The sequence below is a fragment of the Chelon labrosus genome (genome assembly GCF_963514085.1).
Source record: "Chelon labrosus genome assembly, chromosome: 2".
Lineage (NCBI taxonomy): Eukaryota > Metazoa > Chordata > Actinopteri > Mugiliformes > Mugilidae > Chelon > Chelon labrosus.
In genome coordinates this window covers 15,937,158-15,953,824 of record NC_140338.1, presented here as the reverse complement: position 1 = coordinate 15,953,824, position 16,667 = coordinate 15,937,158, and positions in this window count along the sequence as shown.

Here is a 16,667-nt window from a genome sequence, read left to right as displayed (position 1 = left end):
TGCACGTATGGAAGTTGACTCGTCGTATGTGTAAGCCTCAAGTGGTCGTTCAAGGAACTGCAGTCGTTGGCATTTCAGCATTGGCTTCGGCAATGTGAACTTAAAAGGGTCAACACACTTGTCCCACTCCCGGCATGCACATGTTATAGCATAAGCTGTTTCTTCAAGTATGCATCCTTGTGCTGCGGACTTGAGTTAAAGGAGTGAGACAAGTGAAGCCCAGAGACAAATGGAACGTCAAAACAGTAGCCAGAGAAACAGCCGAGCTCCATGTGTCACTCTGCCTGGGATGTTATGTAGTGATACAGTAGACAAGAGAGACCAGACAACAGGAGGAGAGAGGATTAGCAAAGCCACCTTTACTCTGATGCACTGTCTAGCTGTTTGTGTGTCATTTGGAAAGGTTACCTTCTGCTCCTCTGTCTGTCACATACAGCACAAGCATCGGTGGCCGCATGTGAATTCACCGCAGGATAAAATACATCGCTGAACTGGACAGAAAAAACGAAATGGGTCACATCTACAAAACTTTGATCCGTTTTTTTTTTTTAATCAGGCCTTTGCGTATGGAAGCAACCGTGGTGTATGCAACCACGGATGTCTGGTGACTGTCATGAGACAGACTGTTTGCGTGTGCATGTGTTTACGGTGTTAGCACATAGGGCTCTGTTCTGATCATTTGTGCAAACATGTTCTGGCCTATTTACAAACTCCTTTCACCTTGCTTGTGTTACCTTTGGTCAGACAGGCTGATGAAAGTGTTGGCCTGAGATGCAGCCATATATGTAGTGCAATTACACTACTTATCTAACAACCCCAGCAAAGAGTATAATGATTCAGTATAATGATTATTGGCAGTGTTATCAGCATGTTTTATCCGCTTGCACCTTTATCAGGGCGGTGGAAACTTTTAAGGTATACTGTACAAACAATGCATATAAAGACATTAAATTAATAATTAATCAAAGTATCAGGCAAAAAAATAAAGATAAAACAGAATAATATGTTATATAACCTTATAATTTAATTTTGTTTTTCAAGTCTGGCACAGCTTTTGCAAAGGTGACAGAGTTTACACAAGTGCTGTGCTTCACTCCAGTCTCCACTCTGACAGCTTTAGATAACTCGTCGCTGTACAAATACATTTAAATAAATTTTGCACACAAAATATGTGAAGAATTTTAAAGATATGATGTCCTGTTGTAGATTAAACACTTTATACTAGTGCAGCCGTGACAACTGAGGCAAAAGTGGTCCAGATTTTAATAGTCATTTAGAGCATTTCTCACTATTTTCTCACCGTAATGGTGAACGTAATCAGGGGCATAATCCATCATGACAATAATTATTAGTCACGCTTTGATACAAGCTTAACTTCAGGTACAAAAGCAGAATCCTGCTTTTGTAGAAACTGCACAAATTGATGCACGGGGGAAAATAATCTAATAATAATAATAATAATAATAATAATAATAAAACATTTTATCTGCGCCAAGTAAATCCTGATTTTGCTTACATATTGTTACTTAAAGGGGAACTGTCGTTTTTTCCAACCTGGATCTTATTTCTGGCATAAAATATGATTGTTTACTCGCCCATATAACTTTGGTGTCATTTGGAGTCATTCAGACAATATTTAGATCCATGTATATCTATATAGTGGGAGTGACTGGGGCACCGAAACGCAGCCTCTTAATAACGCATTATCTGCCGCAAAACTCGTTCATTCCACCAATATTTTGTTATTTTACGCTAGTGCTATTCCCCGTTGAGTCCGGAGTTACCTGTTATCATCATCCGGGGTCTGTATATTGACCTACTAACCTCTGACCTGGATGATGTCATCTTTTTCCAATTCCGAGCTTGTGGACAACGACTTTGTTTATGATGGACGTCCTTACCGTTTTGAGCCAGAGTATACGGATGAGCAGCTCATTGAAAGGTGGATGCGGAGGCAGAGAGAGGAACTGCTGGCCAAAATACAACAAACCGCTGCACATCTGCGAATAGACAACAGGTAACTCCGGACTCAACGGGGAATAGCACTAGTGTATCATAACAAAATATTGGTGAAATGAACGAGTTTCGACGCAGATAATGCGTCACTTAGAGGCTGTGTTTCGTTGCCCCAGTCACTCCCACTATATGGATATATGCGGATGTAAATTTCGTCTGAATGAAGTGCTCTTACTGCTCATATAACAAATTTTCATTGTTTTTACTAAAAGATATAATATGCAGCGTTTTCCCAAAAAAGCCCAGAATGAGGGCTTCAAACGAAATATTATTCAAACAATTTAAAGAGCAATGTCAATCACCATGTGCGACGCATTAGAAGTTTTCGGTGGAGTGTTTATCTGATGTGATCCTACACTTTCTTTGTACGTTCTTCCTATTTTGCTGTATTCAGGATGTTTTGATGCAATCACTGGGGCAGTTGGTGTGAAGCAAGCAGAGTGTGATCAGGTTACGTCGCTGTTTCTGTTTCTTTACCTGCTCTGGCTGCACAAAGGCCTGTAGGTCTGCGTGTCTGTTTGACCGACGGCGATGCTCACACACACACACGCACACACACACACACACACACACAGAAAACAGAGCGGAAAAGCCACCGCAAACAAGACGAAGCGTGCTCTTTAGGTGTACTCACACAAATTCCAGGAATGCGTTACTTTCTGACAGGGTCGTGCAGCGATGTGGGGCGTGTTTATATTGGGTGCTAGAGCGTAACCACAATGAAACAACCAGAAAATAACATTTTATTCCTCTGATTCACTGCTTTGATCTCTTTAATACCGCTCCTTCTCTTCATATCCTCTCAAGCTTGGTGTCTCGTGCCTGGCAGAAGACGCCAAGATTGAACGTTACAAGAGCAACTGATGCAGTAAGACCTACTGTACCTTTAAGTAAAGAGTCTGAGCACTCCCCCTCTTGCTTATTTCGCTTCGACATTCAAGGAGAAATGAAGAAGAAGTAGAAAAGGAAAACCAACTATTATTTATTCCCAAGTTTGTCTTTTTGTCTGCTCTGTGATAACTACTTTGAGAATAATAAAAAAAGTGTAAAATTTAAAATGGTCTTAAATAGTTCAATGGTACAATTTGCAGAGGAAACACAAGACACTTCTTTACCAATAATAAAAGACTACAGTTACCCTGCACACATATTATGGTTCTGATCTGTCTGAAACACGTGCCTGAAATGGGCAACAAGTACTTTTTGTCCTTTTCAAATGAAGAATTATGATACATCATGCACACCCATGATGGCAAACAACAAAAAGTGAGATGTCAAATCAATTAGCCTGCGTCTTGTCCTCCAACTGCTTGTGATTACTTGCCACCGAGACAAATAGGAAAAAAAAAAAAAAGAAAACCTAGAAATGAGCAACCAGCTCTTGTAGAGGTTTGAGCACTGATGGGCTGCATGTCACATTAATTATGCCAGCTACGAGTGGGCTGTGTTGCTGGAGTCTCACCTCATCTATTTGTAATAATAAAGCAACAGCGAGGTTCTCTGCTATACTGAAAAGCAACTGTTTATGTTATGCATGACTGGATATACTGTAAGCGCTTTCCAGTACAATGCTGCGATTTATAAATAGCTCCGTAGCCCTCTGCGAGCTACTGTGGACTCAGCTGTTTAGAGTGGAGATACATTCATGCACTCTTGTTAAACTATGTCATTATTTCCTATCTGCGCTCCTCAAAGTCAGAAACTATATCCAACCACATTCTGAGAAGCTAATTAGGTCCAATGTCTCCTTTTATTTCACTCGACTCACTTTCTTCCCCCTTAACCGTACAGCAGCAGCACCTGGCATTAGATTTTAAGTAGCCCGGTTATTATTAAGACATCAGTGGCAGCGTCTAATCAGTATTTGTGTGCATTTGGTTTATTAATTACATCGGCTGGTACGAACTCAGAACACTTGGCGGAAAAATATCAAAAGCTGACGCCTGTGTCATGATTAATTTCGCAGTGAACAGTCTCCGCGATGTCAGTGGTAATTAGGCATCACCCATTGCATAACACACCATGTGTCAGGGTGGGTGGCGTGTGTGTGTGAGAGAGAGAGAGGGAGAGGGAGAGAGAGAAAAAAAAATGAGAGGAGGAAAGAGGGAGAGGAAGGAACTGGGCTGGGTGAAGAGACAAAGAGAAAGAGATATGGTCTCCAACTACTTCCTTAGCAAGTAGTATAGTAACGCGGCCGAGTTGAATGTATAAATGCTGTAATCACACAGGAAATGAATGCACCCTCATTGTGGAAGTGTGCTTAATTTAGCACTAAAATGCATAGGGATTTATAAAAACCAGTGGAGGAGCAGCTGGGTTGGTGACGGTTATAGGGCATCTGAATAAAAACACATAAAAATCAATGAAAGCCTATGGGAGGCCAAATGTTTTCAGCAGGTGGTAGAAGCATAAAGTCACTTTTATCTGCGTTGCATGATTACTGGCCTAGATAGGGCTGTGTTTTATTTATATAAAAATGTTTCATTGATGCATTATTATAGTAGAACAGAAGTATTGTTGTCTTGTAGCCATATAAAATCTTTATTTTGCCAGGTTTGACACGTTTCATTTTTTAGCAGTGACCTGCAGTGTGCCTGCCATGCTGCAAAAAACTTTGGGGAGGAAAAAAAAAAAAAGCGCAGAATTAATTACAAAAGGGTTATTAATCCTGTGAGTGAGTTTTTTTTTTGTTTTTTTTTTCAAAAATAAACAATGGCCCATAACACTCGAATTAACACAGATTGGGATTTGATGTGCCGTGCAGCCAGATGGCTTGCTCACTCACTCTCTGGCGGGCTGGCAGTGCAGCTGAGGACGAAGGCACTTCCAGAGCGGATTTGAAAGAAACTAGGCCAGAGAGAGCGGGGCTGCTCTCGGAGACTAGCCGCCAGTGCTGTCATGTTTTAGTGCACATTTTCTATTTGAGGAAGAAGCCGCTACGTAGAAAGATGTGCACAGTGTGTGGTTTTGTGTGCCGTGTGCGTATGAGTGTGTGTGTGCTAGCGGGAGAATTGCCTTGATAGAAATGAAGGGAAAGAGCTCAGCATAGAGCTGTGTAAACAAGCATGTGGGAAAAAATAAATCCAGTCCTGCGTTTTTCTCCTGTCCGCCCACGGTACGTAAAAAATGTCACTGTTCATTTGACACGAGAATGCATGGATAAGTCGAAAATATTGGAATTAATTAAGGCAATTTTAACACTAAATTATGTAAAACAGTTGGTCGTGCGCTGATACTAACCCTTAGCCAAAGGTGAAATGTTCCTGAGGTTGGCGGCTTACTGTACGTAGCGTATGCATCGGTGTTCAGCGACTCCACCGTCGGTGTACTGATCAGCACTTTTCTAAACACTGTAGCACAGGCATTCAAATGCAACTTTTAGAGCTAGTCATTATTCAAAAGCCTAGCCTCCATCTGGAAAGTGGCAAACTTGGCTGTTTTCCTGGTGTTGCTGTGGAGGAAAAAAACTGGGTCTGTGTGAAATTGCAGGACTCATGATACTTGGCTAAGGTGTAAATTTGTCTGGCTTTGATGATCATTTTCTTCACACGCTCGCTTTTGCCAACGGGGAAGGGTTAAAGTTGTTACAAGACTTTGAAACTTTTCAGGTTGTGAACACAAGTTCACAAGTTCTGTATTTGGTGGGTGATTGGAGAAGAGTGGCCGCAGAGAAGACGGCACAGTTTGGGGAGGTAATATCAGACCGGCCGTATGAACCATAAACTTGACTGGGCAGAGGTAATAATTTGGAGCATTTGACCAGGACACGTTTCCAGATATCAGATGAAATATTTTTTACCAGAAAATATCACAAATCAGTGGAAATTTCCTTCAAATTCCTCTTGATGGAGTGAGATTAAGGACAGCTTTGGGACTAAGGCAGGAAATGCCATGTGATTTGATCTGAGGCCCCCCCCAAAAAACGAATATCCCTATTTCCTAAAGCCCAGAATAAGGGCTGCTTACAAACCCAAAGGTATTCAAGTTTGCAATTAACAGCATCAAATCCTCGCGTTTGTGAAGTTGAAACTGGCAAAGATTTAGCTCGAGTCACAAACTTGATCGATGATCGTGGCGGCTGCAGATTAATTTGACTCAATCATTCAAGCTCTTTTATGATCCTTCCTAATGATCAGCTCATCACGGCGTGATGCATATTCTCAAACAAGACACTGGACGTACTGTGTACAACCAATGTGTACGGTAAGGTGAAAAAGCAGAAATCTTAGCTGTTCATTCCCATCCTTCAAGTTGTTCTTTTGTTTCCTACGGAGAATGCTCCATAAAATGTCTATATCATCTCAGAAAGGCTCGATTACCCAAAGAACAGGGCACATTAAACTCAACAGCAGATTCATATTAATTACAAACTGGCAAAGTTGTTAATATAACTCTGCTCTCAAAGCCAGAAGTCTGTGTGAATGGTCTGAAGTGCCAGACAACACCTTCTGTTTCAATCGATGGCCATCAGCATGCACACCCACTTACACAAGCAGGACTGCTCCTCTATATATACACACACCAGCCGTGACTGCCTGAGAGGAATCTCCTCTTCACAAACTAACTTTTCTTTCCTTTTTCTTTTTCTGTTCGTTTGCAACCTCATTATCTCCATGTTTTTTTTTGTTTTTTGTTTTTTTTTTGCGAAGGGCTGCAGATGTGCTAGCAGCATCTCAGAGGAATATTTTCTTCTTTTTAAGATTAGAATTAAGACAAAGGGAAAAGAAAACTTGCCGGTACAGAGTAGCAAAAGCAAGCTCTTGTGCGGCTGTTTGTTTTTGAAGGAAACAAAATGAAACTGCGATGTAAAGGATAAATTAGGAACATATGTGTGTTCTGACTGCGGGAATATCAAACCCGATTGAACTGGGTTATCTGTAATGAGCATTTCCCCCCGAACACAGAATAACACTGAGCAATGCTGCAGTTGGTTGTTTTGGTGTTTCATGTAAAATAAAAAATAAAAAATAAAAAAACAGTTGTCGGGCTATAAAACTGTTCATTATTTGACCACGCTGCTGGAGTGCTGTTTCTTAAAAGCAACATTGATGTTGGGCTTTTTATTTCTGCACACAGATTTTTTTTCTGCAAATTTCTTTATAAATATTAATGATGTTTCACAGAACAAACTCCATTTTCAGGTCCACGTTTTAGCTTTTTCCAGAGCAGCTGCTGAATCTTTACCGGAGGATAGGGTTTGCTCAGTCATCGGCATGGATTGATTGAGCCAAGTTATGGTTTTACTTTTTTTTTTTTTTTGTCTGTTTTGCCTTAAAAGTGAAGCGCAAAAAATCATTCTTGACTTGGAAGTGAAACCTTGACAAAACAATCCCAAATTATAGCAAAGCTTTCACACAGTTATAAAGTTAACGTTGACTGTAAGGCTTTAGAACAATGACTCCATAGGTTCCCTTTAAGGCTGCGCCCCAGTAGCTATTGGTAGCCATTCTCAAGTGGGCGACGCAAACTCTACCCAGAATAAGAAAAAAAATGCACGATAGGAACTGATGAGAAAAAAAGAGTGATTGTCAGACTGGTATTCAAGGTTCAAGGTTCAAGGTTCTTTATTTGGCCATTTGTGCATAAACCAACAGTCCAGGCACATTGGAAATCTTGTGCAGGGCTCTCAGAGTCAATAGTTTAGGTAGTTAAGAAAGAAAAAGAAGTATAAAATATAGAAATCACTATACAACGTTAGGAAAGGCACTATAGTAACAAAAATATAAATACAAAATATAGAAACATTATACAACAGTAAGAACACAATATATTCACACCATGGCGAGGGCTCTGTCAATCTGGTCATTCATGTTTCTATTTCAAATATAGATTCTTATTGTTACCGTGGTTCTAATGATACCGCTTGCAGAAAATTGTCAAATGAGAAGATCGATCTCATCCTCGTGTTTTTGCATGATGTGTGAAGTTTCAAGTTTCGACCGGCAGTTGGTGAACTTAGCACCAAGACTGCAAAACCAGGGAGAATGGCTAGCCGGTTGTCCAAAGGTAATATAAGATGAGATAAGATAAGCCTTTAATTACACCAATCAGCCACAACATTAAAACCACTGATAGTAGAAGTAAATGACATTGACCGTCTTGTGACAATTCAATGTTCTGCTGGCAAACCTTTGGACCTGGCATCCGTGTGGATGTTACTTAGACGTGTACCACCCACCTAAACCAGACCAGGCACCTCCACGCCATAGCAGTGACACTCCTTGATGGCAGCAGCCATCCCCAGCAGGATGCAGCCTGACACAGGCACACAAACAAAAACGGTTTAGGAACAACTCAAAAAACATGAAGAACAGCACAAGGTGTTGACCTGGCCTCCAAATTCACTAGATCCCAAACTGATCAAGTGTCTGTGGGATGCACTGAAACAAGCCTGATCCACGGAGGCCCCTCCCCTCAACCCATAGGACCCAAAGGCCCCCACTAACAACATCCTGTTGCCAGACACCACAGGACGCCCTCAGAAGGCCCATGTCCATTCTCTGATGAGTCACAACGGTTTTGGAGGCACAAGGGAGACCTACACAATATTAGGAAGGTGGTCATAATGTTATGCCTGATCGATGTATATAAAGCTCACATGTTATAATACTTTGTTTAAATCACACAAAAACGAAGGTTCAGAAATGACGTGTTGTAGTTTCGTCGGGCTTATGTGCTCCATTCAGATTAAGCAAATGAGATTCATGTTAATTAGTAAACTCAAGATGTGAGACGATGTTGTTACCTTTGGACAGGGGCAGGCTAGCAGTTTCCACTCTTTATGCCAAGCTAAGTCCACTGGCCGCCGGTTGTACTGTAGCTTCATCCATCATGCACAATTTTAGCTTCTTTAATGAGTTTGAACACCTATCAATGTGCTCGTCTATCATGGAGAGATGTTTGTATTTACCACGCAACAACCTGATCCTGTTTTTTTATTTTATTTAATGTATTTCATCCAATTAGCTACTGTGCACATTCACTGAACAACATGCTTTACAAATATTCCAAATATTATGCTATCTGAGGATTAGAAATTTGGCAAGCCTGGCTCCTCCACTTGTATTCTTAATTAATTTGCAAAGCCTCAGAACAGTCTGCTAGGTTTGTTTAATCAAACGGCGGTTAACATGTGTGCCATAAGAAATAAAGTTTCTTAAATAACAGGGGAACATTCACCCTTTCATTATCTCAGCTGCACATGTAGCACACGAGAGAGGACAAGAGGTTTATGTTGATTGTTTTTGGTGCGTAAAGAAATACATGAAGAAATAATGTACTTGTGTGAAAACTTTAAAATAGACAGGACCTTCCTTCCTTCGTTTGGTTAAAGCTGGTCATCTAGAGTGTCGTCTCAGTTATGATGCTGGCGGGCACTGTCGATTAAATAAGGATGGTACTGTGAGAGGAAAAAGGAAATCTGTACCACTGGTGACTCTTACACATAATTCAGACAGCTGGGCCCAAAGCCCTCCCAGCAGGGAACACTTGTGATTTGTGTGTGTGGAGGAAGAGAAGGAGAGAAAGAGAAGCCAACTCATTAGTTTAAGTAACTCTGCTACCAGAAAAACTCCTTTCCTTTACTGCAACTAGCTTGTAAAAGGTTGAATTCATTAAAAAAATATACAACTAAAACATCTGAAAAATTAAATAAGAATAAGAAATAGTACAGCTAACTAAAAATTTCAGAAAAGAAAGAAAGATAAATCTGTTTGAGAATTAGTATTTTTTTCAGTGTATTTAAAGATTAAAAAAAATCTTCTTTAAGTCCATTCTTAGAAATCTAATGTGCATTAGAACTGTGAGTTCACATGCACAAATAAAAATGACGGTGACACGAAGCTGCAGATCCAGACACTTTACAGTAGTCGTCTGCACAACGTCAGTGACATTTTCTGCACTCCTCCTTACGGTTTAACATTTAACCTGCAAATAAAAGACAGTGTGCAATAAATAGAAACCAATATGATTGTGTTATAAAAGAAAAGAAGTCTTGGATCGAAGTTGATGGAACTGACACAACCTGGCTGCTCACAACCCATGAAATCTCCACACCGCCTCTAGATCATCTTCTTGACGTTTTCAGACATTGAAGGTTTCTGCTAGTGTCCCTATATAACTGAATTTAAAGTACTTCAGCAGCACTAAAGAGCATGTGATATAAATGAAATGTTAAAAATTTCAACAGCGCCCATTTGTTCCGGATAATGCGCGGACCTCCTTGTCAACACTTCACGTCAATTCTATGTTCTACCAAAGAAATCCTATCCCTGAAACAGATTTTGCAGGCATATATATATATATATATATATATATATATATATATATATATATACATATATATATATATGTGTTAAAGGATATCTCAAAACCTGGACAAATAAAACAAAAACTAAACTCTTATTTTGAGCAGCCGTCAGAACTGTTTGAAGGTTTGAAGGATACGGTCTAACAACATCATGTAGTGGCACAGCCAACTCTAAGTATGGCCTCAGGTGGTGTCCTTGCTGTGCAGAGCAGGATAGGGCAGATACATAACCAAATCCTTCTACTGTGGTACATTGTACCCCGTTTGGAGTCAAGTCTGCTCTTGCAGTAGTAGGCCCACTCTGCCAACTCAGTGGGTGGCCGTTGTGGGAGTGATGCTGTGAAAATATGGAAGGAACGTTACACTTAGCCTACTTAGCTCAATAATTGTACAAACATAGTTTTTTTTTTTTTTTTAAAGAAGCAAAAATGAAGTTTTCTTGCCCCTCAGGTATCTGAGGTTATATTGAGATGCACAATGGAGGGAGTCACAGCTAAACACTTGAGGAATGTGGGGCCATAGCTCAGCATTTTTTCTAGCACTGAACAACTGAACTGGTGATGTGAGATCTTATTGTTTGATCGCCATAATCTGACGTCAAAGGCCTTGGAGGCGATTATTCCATGACCTGAAAGGTTTCTGTGAGCTCCACTATTAAACAGTGGAGAAGAAGTCTTAGCTTATGTTTTTTTAGACGTCTGACCGGTGATGAAAGACGATTTCCAGATTGTTTTAGAAGTTGATTGATAGGCGTGCACCTTTTTTCATCACCTAGATTTTGCTGTGTTGGCGCAGCAACATGAGTGACCTGTTTTATGTAGGCATGAAGCAGCTTCTTTCTGTTTTTTATGTTTAAAATATAATTTTCCATTTCAAAGACCACCTCCCATCAGACTACGTAATAGTAACTTACAACATGTCTAGTCCACTAATTACCTTGGTACTGTGATGAACTTACAATCAACTCAATCAAGTGCCAAACTTGCTCCTCTTACCATAGGGCTAATATGCTTTTGCAATATTCAGTTCAGGTGTCCTGGAAAGAAATTTGCACTAGACAAGTGTTGTGTACTTTTTCCTTATTTGACTTACCTCATCTGGTCGATGCAGTGCCTGCAAGATGTTAACAGTCCACCATACAGATACTTTCAGTGCCTTAAAGGGGAACTACTGTTTTTTACAACCCGGACCTTATTTCTAGCATAAAATGCGATCGTTTACTCACCCATATAACTTTTGTGTCATTTGCACTCGTTCAGGAGATTATTAGATCAGCGTATAGCCATATAGTGGGAGTGACTACAGTCTGTAGATTGACCTACAGACCCCGGAGGATGGCATATGGCGTATCATAACAAAATATTGGTGAAACGAACGAGTTTCGCGGCAGATAATGCGTTATTTAGAGGCTGCGTCTCGGTGCCCCAGTCACTCCCACTATATGGATATACGCGGATCTAAATCTCTCCTGAACGACTGCAAATGACACAAAAGTTATGTGGGTGAGTAAATTTTATGCCAGAAATAAGGTCCAGGTTGTAAAAAACAGTAGTTCCCCTTTAATGAGAAAGTTGTCTTCGTCAATGTTTATTTACACTTCAAATAATATTATTAACATACAGCTCCAGTTTGTGATGACCCGCTTAAACTCTCCTCCCTTTAAGTATTTTGTAAGGGTTTGGTAGGCATCTCAATAGTTGTCAATTATCTTGTCTTCAAATGGAACTTGTGAGCTTGTGGTTGTGGCGTGGGAAGCTGTGTACTCAACTTGTGAAATAGTATTTAGTATGTATCTCGTCAACATGGTACATGACACTACTGGAAGTCAGCAATAGTTTTGTTTCTTGTACTCCTTGTTGTTTCATTGTTTAGTCACCACATCGTCTTCATACCTTGTTGTGGAGGATTCCAGCATCACCCTTGTATTGATTGTTGAAGCCGTTCCTGTACCTGACTTTGAGCTTTGCCCGAGCCCTGAATGTAACTGTTCTAGCTGATTATTCTCGTGAGCTGTGTTCATTTTGGATTTTGACTTTTATTGCCCGTTGCTGGATGTTGGTTTCCTTGGACTATTTACCAGTGGACTGACTTTTGTTTGTGTAGTAAACTTGTGTAGGATACTTCCAGTGTTTCTTGTCGGATCCCTACATTTGAGTCATTACCTACTTTTTTGGTCTTTAAACACTTAGATGCACCTGTTTCTGAATGAGCCTTTAAAAAGAACTAATATTACAGTTTATAACTAGATGACATAAGACTGAGGCAAAACACAGTGGATCTAGAACTTAGCTTTCATAAATCCAAAAGCACGTTTTACTGTGGTAAAATTTAACCGTACGTTATTTTTAATCAACGATTTTCGCGTGTACATCTTAAACAGTCTTCATGAAGATCTCCTTGTCTTTCCTGTTTTGTGCATCCTCAGCCTTGTTTTGACCTACAGGAGCATATTGCTTCATGAATTATCTCTTTGATTGCCTGTGTGGGAGGAACATTTACAGTAACGAGGAACCTGGGAACAGGATTTACTGTTCCATATGCCCTCCAATGACATTACTTCAAGTGATGATGATGACTGTCATAAATTGGTCCTGATGGCCCACAACAGATAAAACCTGCATGGAATTTGTTTTGCACACTGCTGGCCAACTAAGGCATGCCTAATAAACCATCTCATCTCTTATAATTAAGCTATGTGACTTTTGTGATGAAATATGTCGTGAAATTGCCGCAAACTCTGATTTTGACTGCGTGCACGGTTTGCAGTTCCAAAATTTCTAAAATGTTCTTATTGGGAGGAATATTCATGGGAATTTCCCACACTCTCTATAGTGTTTTTAGCCTGTCACTCTCCGTCTCTGACAGAGGCATCATTCCTCATCTACCCTGTCATCCCAGCACATGTTCCATTTAACGTACATTAATCTCATTCAGTTTCATTCTCTCTTGTCTTGTCCTTTGGGGACACAACGACGGAGAAGAACATGCTCTGCTTGCTTAAATGTGGTGTGACTGCCGCACTAAAAATTAATTTAACTAGGAACTTATTGCAGCAATCTAAAATTACATTTCACTTGAAATTGGCACCAGTGTTACAGTATACCCCACGTCCTCTGTAGCAGTGTCCCGGCAAGACCGTTATAAACTTGTCTCGGTGCTACTGAGCTAACCTTTTGATAAGCCCCCGAGACAGCGTAAATTAAAGGCATTAAATCATGATTTGGTGATGTGTGAGGGTGCTCATGGAGACATCCCCTTCACAGTCTAGTGGTCAGGGTGGAGGTGTATGGTGGTCACTGCAGACAGGTCATCCAGGAGTAGTGACGGATGGCTTTCATCAAGGGGCCCGTGGGCTCACTGGGGAAATGTACGTGGAGAATGCTGCCAAAGGAGTAGATATTTATCTACCAGCAGCCCAGCTAGGCAGGACAGAAGACGAGAGAAGCAAAGATTGTGGCAAGGAAAGACGCGGACATGGGGCTCTGTAAAAAGCTTTTATTGAACAACTCCTGCAAGCGCTGTACAGATTTTTAGTATCCTGCAAATGCAATGTGGAAAGGAGATCAAATCCTAAAACATGTATTCATACAACATGCCTCAGAGCAGACTGTCACTGGCCTAATTCAAACAGCGAATGGAAACATCCTCAGACTGAGATAAAGCCAATTAGCAGAGGCACAGCTGATATTAAAGCACTGATTAAGGGAGATGTGCCATGCGGGTTCTAGGATCTATTCCCCCACTGCAGACCTGCCTCAGCTTGGGCTGCCATTAATATCCCATGAGGCATCGGGGCATGCTCCTGGCCTGCAGCCAGATTCCCAGTTATCTGTTTAAACAATTTCACAGGCTATTTCAGGAAGAGGGAACTTGCTGCCCGTGCCTCATGGGGTTGTCATGACAACAGCCCAGTGCATTTTAAACACATGACACGGGGAGGCGACCCGATACCCAGAGCTAAGTTAAAGATCGTGTGTTTAGGGCATTTTATGTGCACCACGGCCTAAGACCACGGTAATAACGACACATACGGTAAGCCTGAAATGTTGCCAGTAGTTTATATAGTACATTTTATAATATTATCTATAGCAGCCAGCAGAATGATCAAGCTGTGGTCCCAGGTCATGTTTATATATCTCAAATTATGCTAATGCAAGTGTTTTGCTGCCAGTCTGATAAAACAGAATTATACGGCCATTACTAGAGAAACTTGCTTGAGTGACTCTAATTTCAATTTGTTCAGTCCTGAAAATAATTGCTTATCTCTGTAACTGCTCCTAAATATAGAATCCTTAATCCTTGATAACTGCCTAATTGTTGCAGGATTGGAAATGCAGGCAGCCCACTATAGAAATGTATATGAATATTGTGATGTTAATGGATGGCACCTAGGTTAATAAGACTTTCCAAGCTGCACAGCCCACAGTAGTGTTAGACTTGAAGGGGACTGAGGCTGTCTGTTGTTATTCATTTTATTCATCTAACTGACTTTGATAATTACAGAAAGTTTGCTCTTTCATAAAACTTATTTATGGATTTTATTTTACTTTCTGTCCTGGAGCTTTTCAGTCACGTATAATTGTATTAAACAGATAGATTGAGTTTACTCAGTTGTCACTAAATTACCTGTGTTCAAATTTTTTGTTAGTTTTTCCTCCTGAGCACTTCTTTCTGCTGGCCCATCCTTTTTACTTTAACAAAAGTATAGAATAAGACAGACCCTCAGTTAGTGCTTCTACGAGCGAAATACTAAAGGCCATTTCACGGTTACCACATGCCTGCATGCATGACATTCATTTAGTAAGCCACCCCATGCTTGAGAGAACTTGTCTGCGGACATCCGGCACAAAATCTGAGACCGCGTGGACGGTGTGCACAGCATGCACGCTGACTGCTGTTGTGCCAGAAAAGTAAACTGTCATTTCGTGTCTGCATGTAATGATATACGGTACGTAGCAGCAGTAGCAGTTGCAGCCACTGTCTTCCCTTTATGACTTGGCTGTTTTCCAGGCAAAGGCAATAAACAAAGCAGCTGTTCTTGTGTCTGTCGAGATGTTGCCGTGATTTTTTTTTTGTGTTCACATATCCCAGATTGTAGTATACACTGTATACACGTGTGTGTATGTGTGTGTGTGCGTTTGCACCTAGCCTCAAACTCAAAAACCTTGGATTGGTCTGAAGAGTTCCATGCTGACATGCTCACACTGACGATGCTGAGATACTAAGATGAGGGTTTACCGTGACGACCATCTTAGTTTAGCGTGATAGCATGCTCACAAGCACTGATGGTATTGTCGTTAGCGTTTGGTCATAATGTGTTTGTAATAATGAAAGTCTGACTAGTAATTGGAGCAAGAGGAAGTGTTTATAACCACAAAGGTCACAATTAATGAGTAACCTTCTCTAGTACACCAAGTTTTACAACTCTCCACCTAGTAACAGTCTGTCCCATAGTTTTGAACCAAAGCCAGTAGGATTTATCCTCTGGAAACCATTAATGTCTACATACAGTATTTCTGTGGCAGTCAATCCAACAGCTGTGGAGATTTTTCCGTCTGCACCGAAGTTATGCACAAACTGACATCCTTCCCAACGGTACCTTAATCACATGTAAACATAAATAAGTAGTTGAACTACTAATGTAATGTTATGGTGTCCATCTCTCTTTAGCTGCAACCATCCAAGTGTACTCACTCTTATTCTTTTCTAGTGCACTTTGCCATTTAATAATAGAGACCCCCACGGCTGTAAATACTGCTGCGGTAAATTGCCAACCAAGTTTCTGACCACTTTAGAACTCCATTAGTTGCTTCATGCTGCTTGGAAACGTCAAATAAAAGTGCCATTCGTAACACTGCTTTTAAAGGTGACCCATAATCGTAAAATGACACACCGGCTGTGCTTGCTCTGTGAATGGGATTTTTACATTTGCTGCTTTTAGCATGACAAATGTTTCGCGACAAGCGATGGAATCAAGATGGACAGTAAATAAAAATATGCAACTGATGCCAAACACCCTTTTTCACATTGATTTAAAGATACAGATGCTATGATGCTACTTGGAGTGACTAAAAAGGCAGATCATTTTCGTTTCATATCCTGCACTCTGCCGAATCCTGAGGCGCTCCTTAGAGCTGCATATGTTCTTGGCTTCTTCTGCAACCAGTGTGAACAATTACACCTCACAAAAGCTATTACAATGAACGTGTCACTAATTAGCTCCCAGCAATTCACAACCTGCAAACAAAGTCGAGAACTTCTGTTTAATCAGCCCATGAATATTTTGGAAGACATCGCTGTATTTTTTATTTTTCATGCAACAGTAAGAGAAGGCGTATTGTGA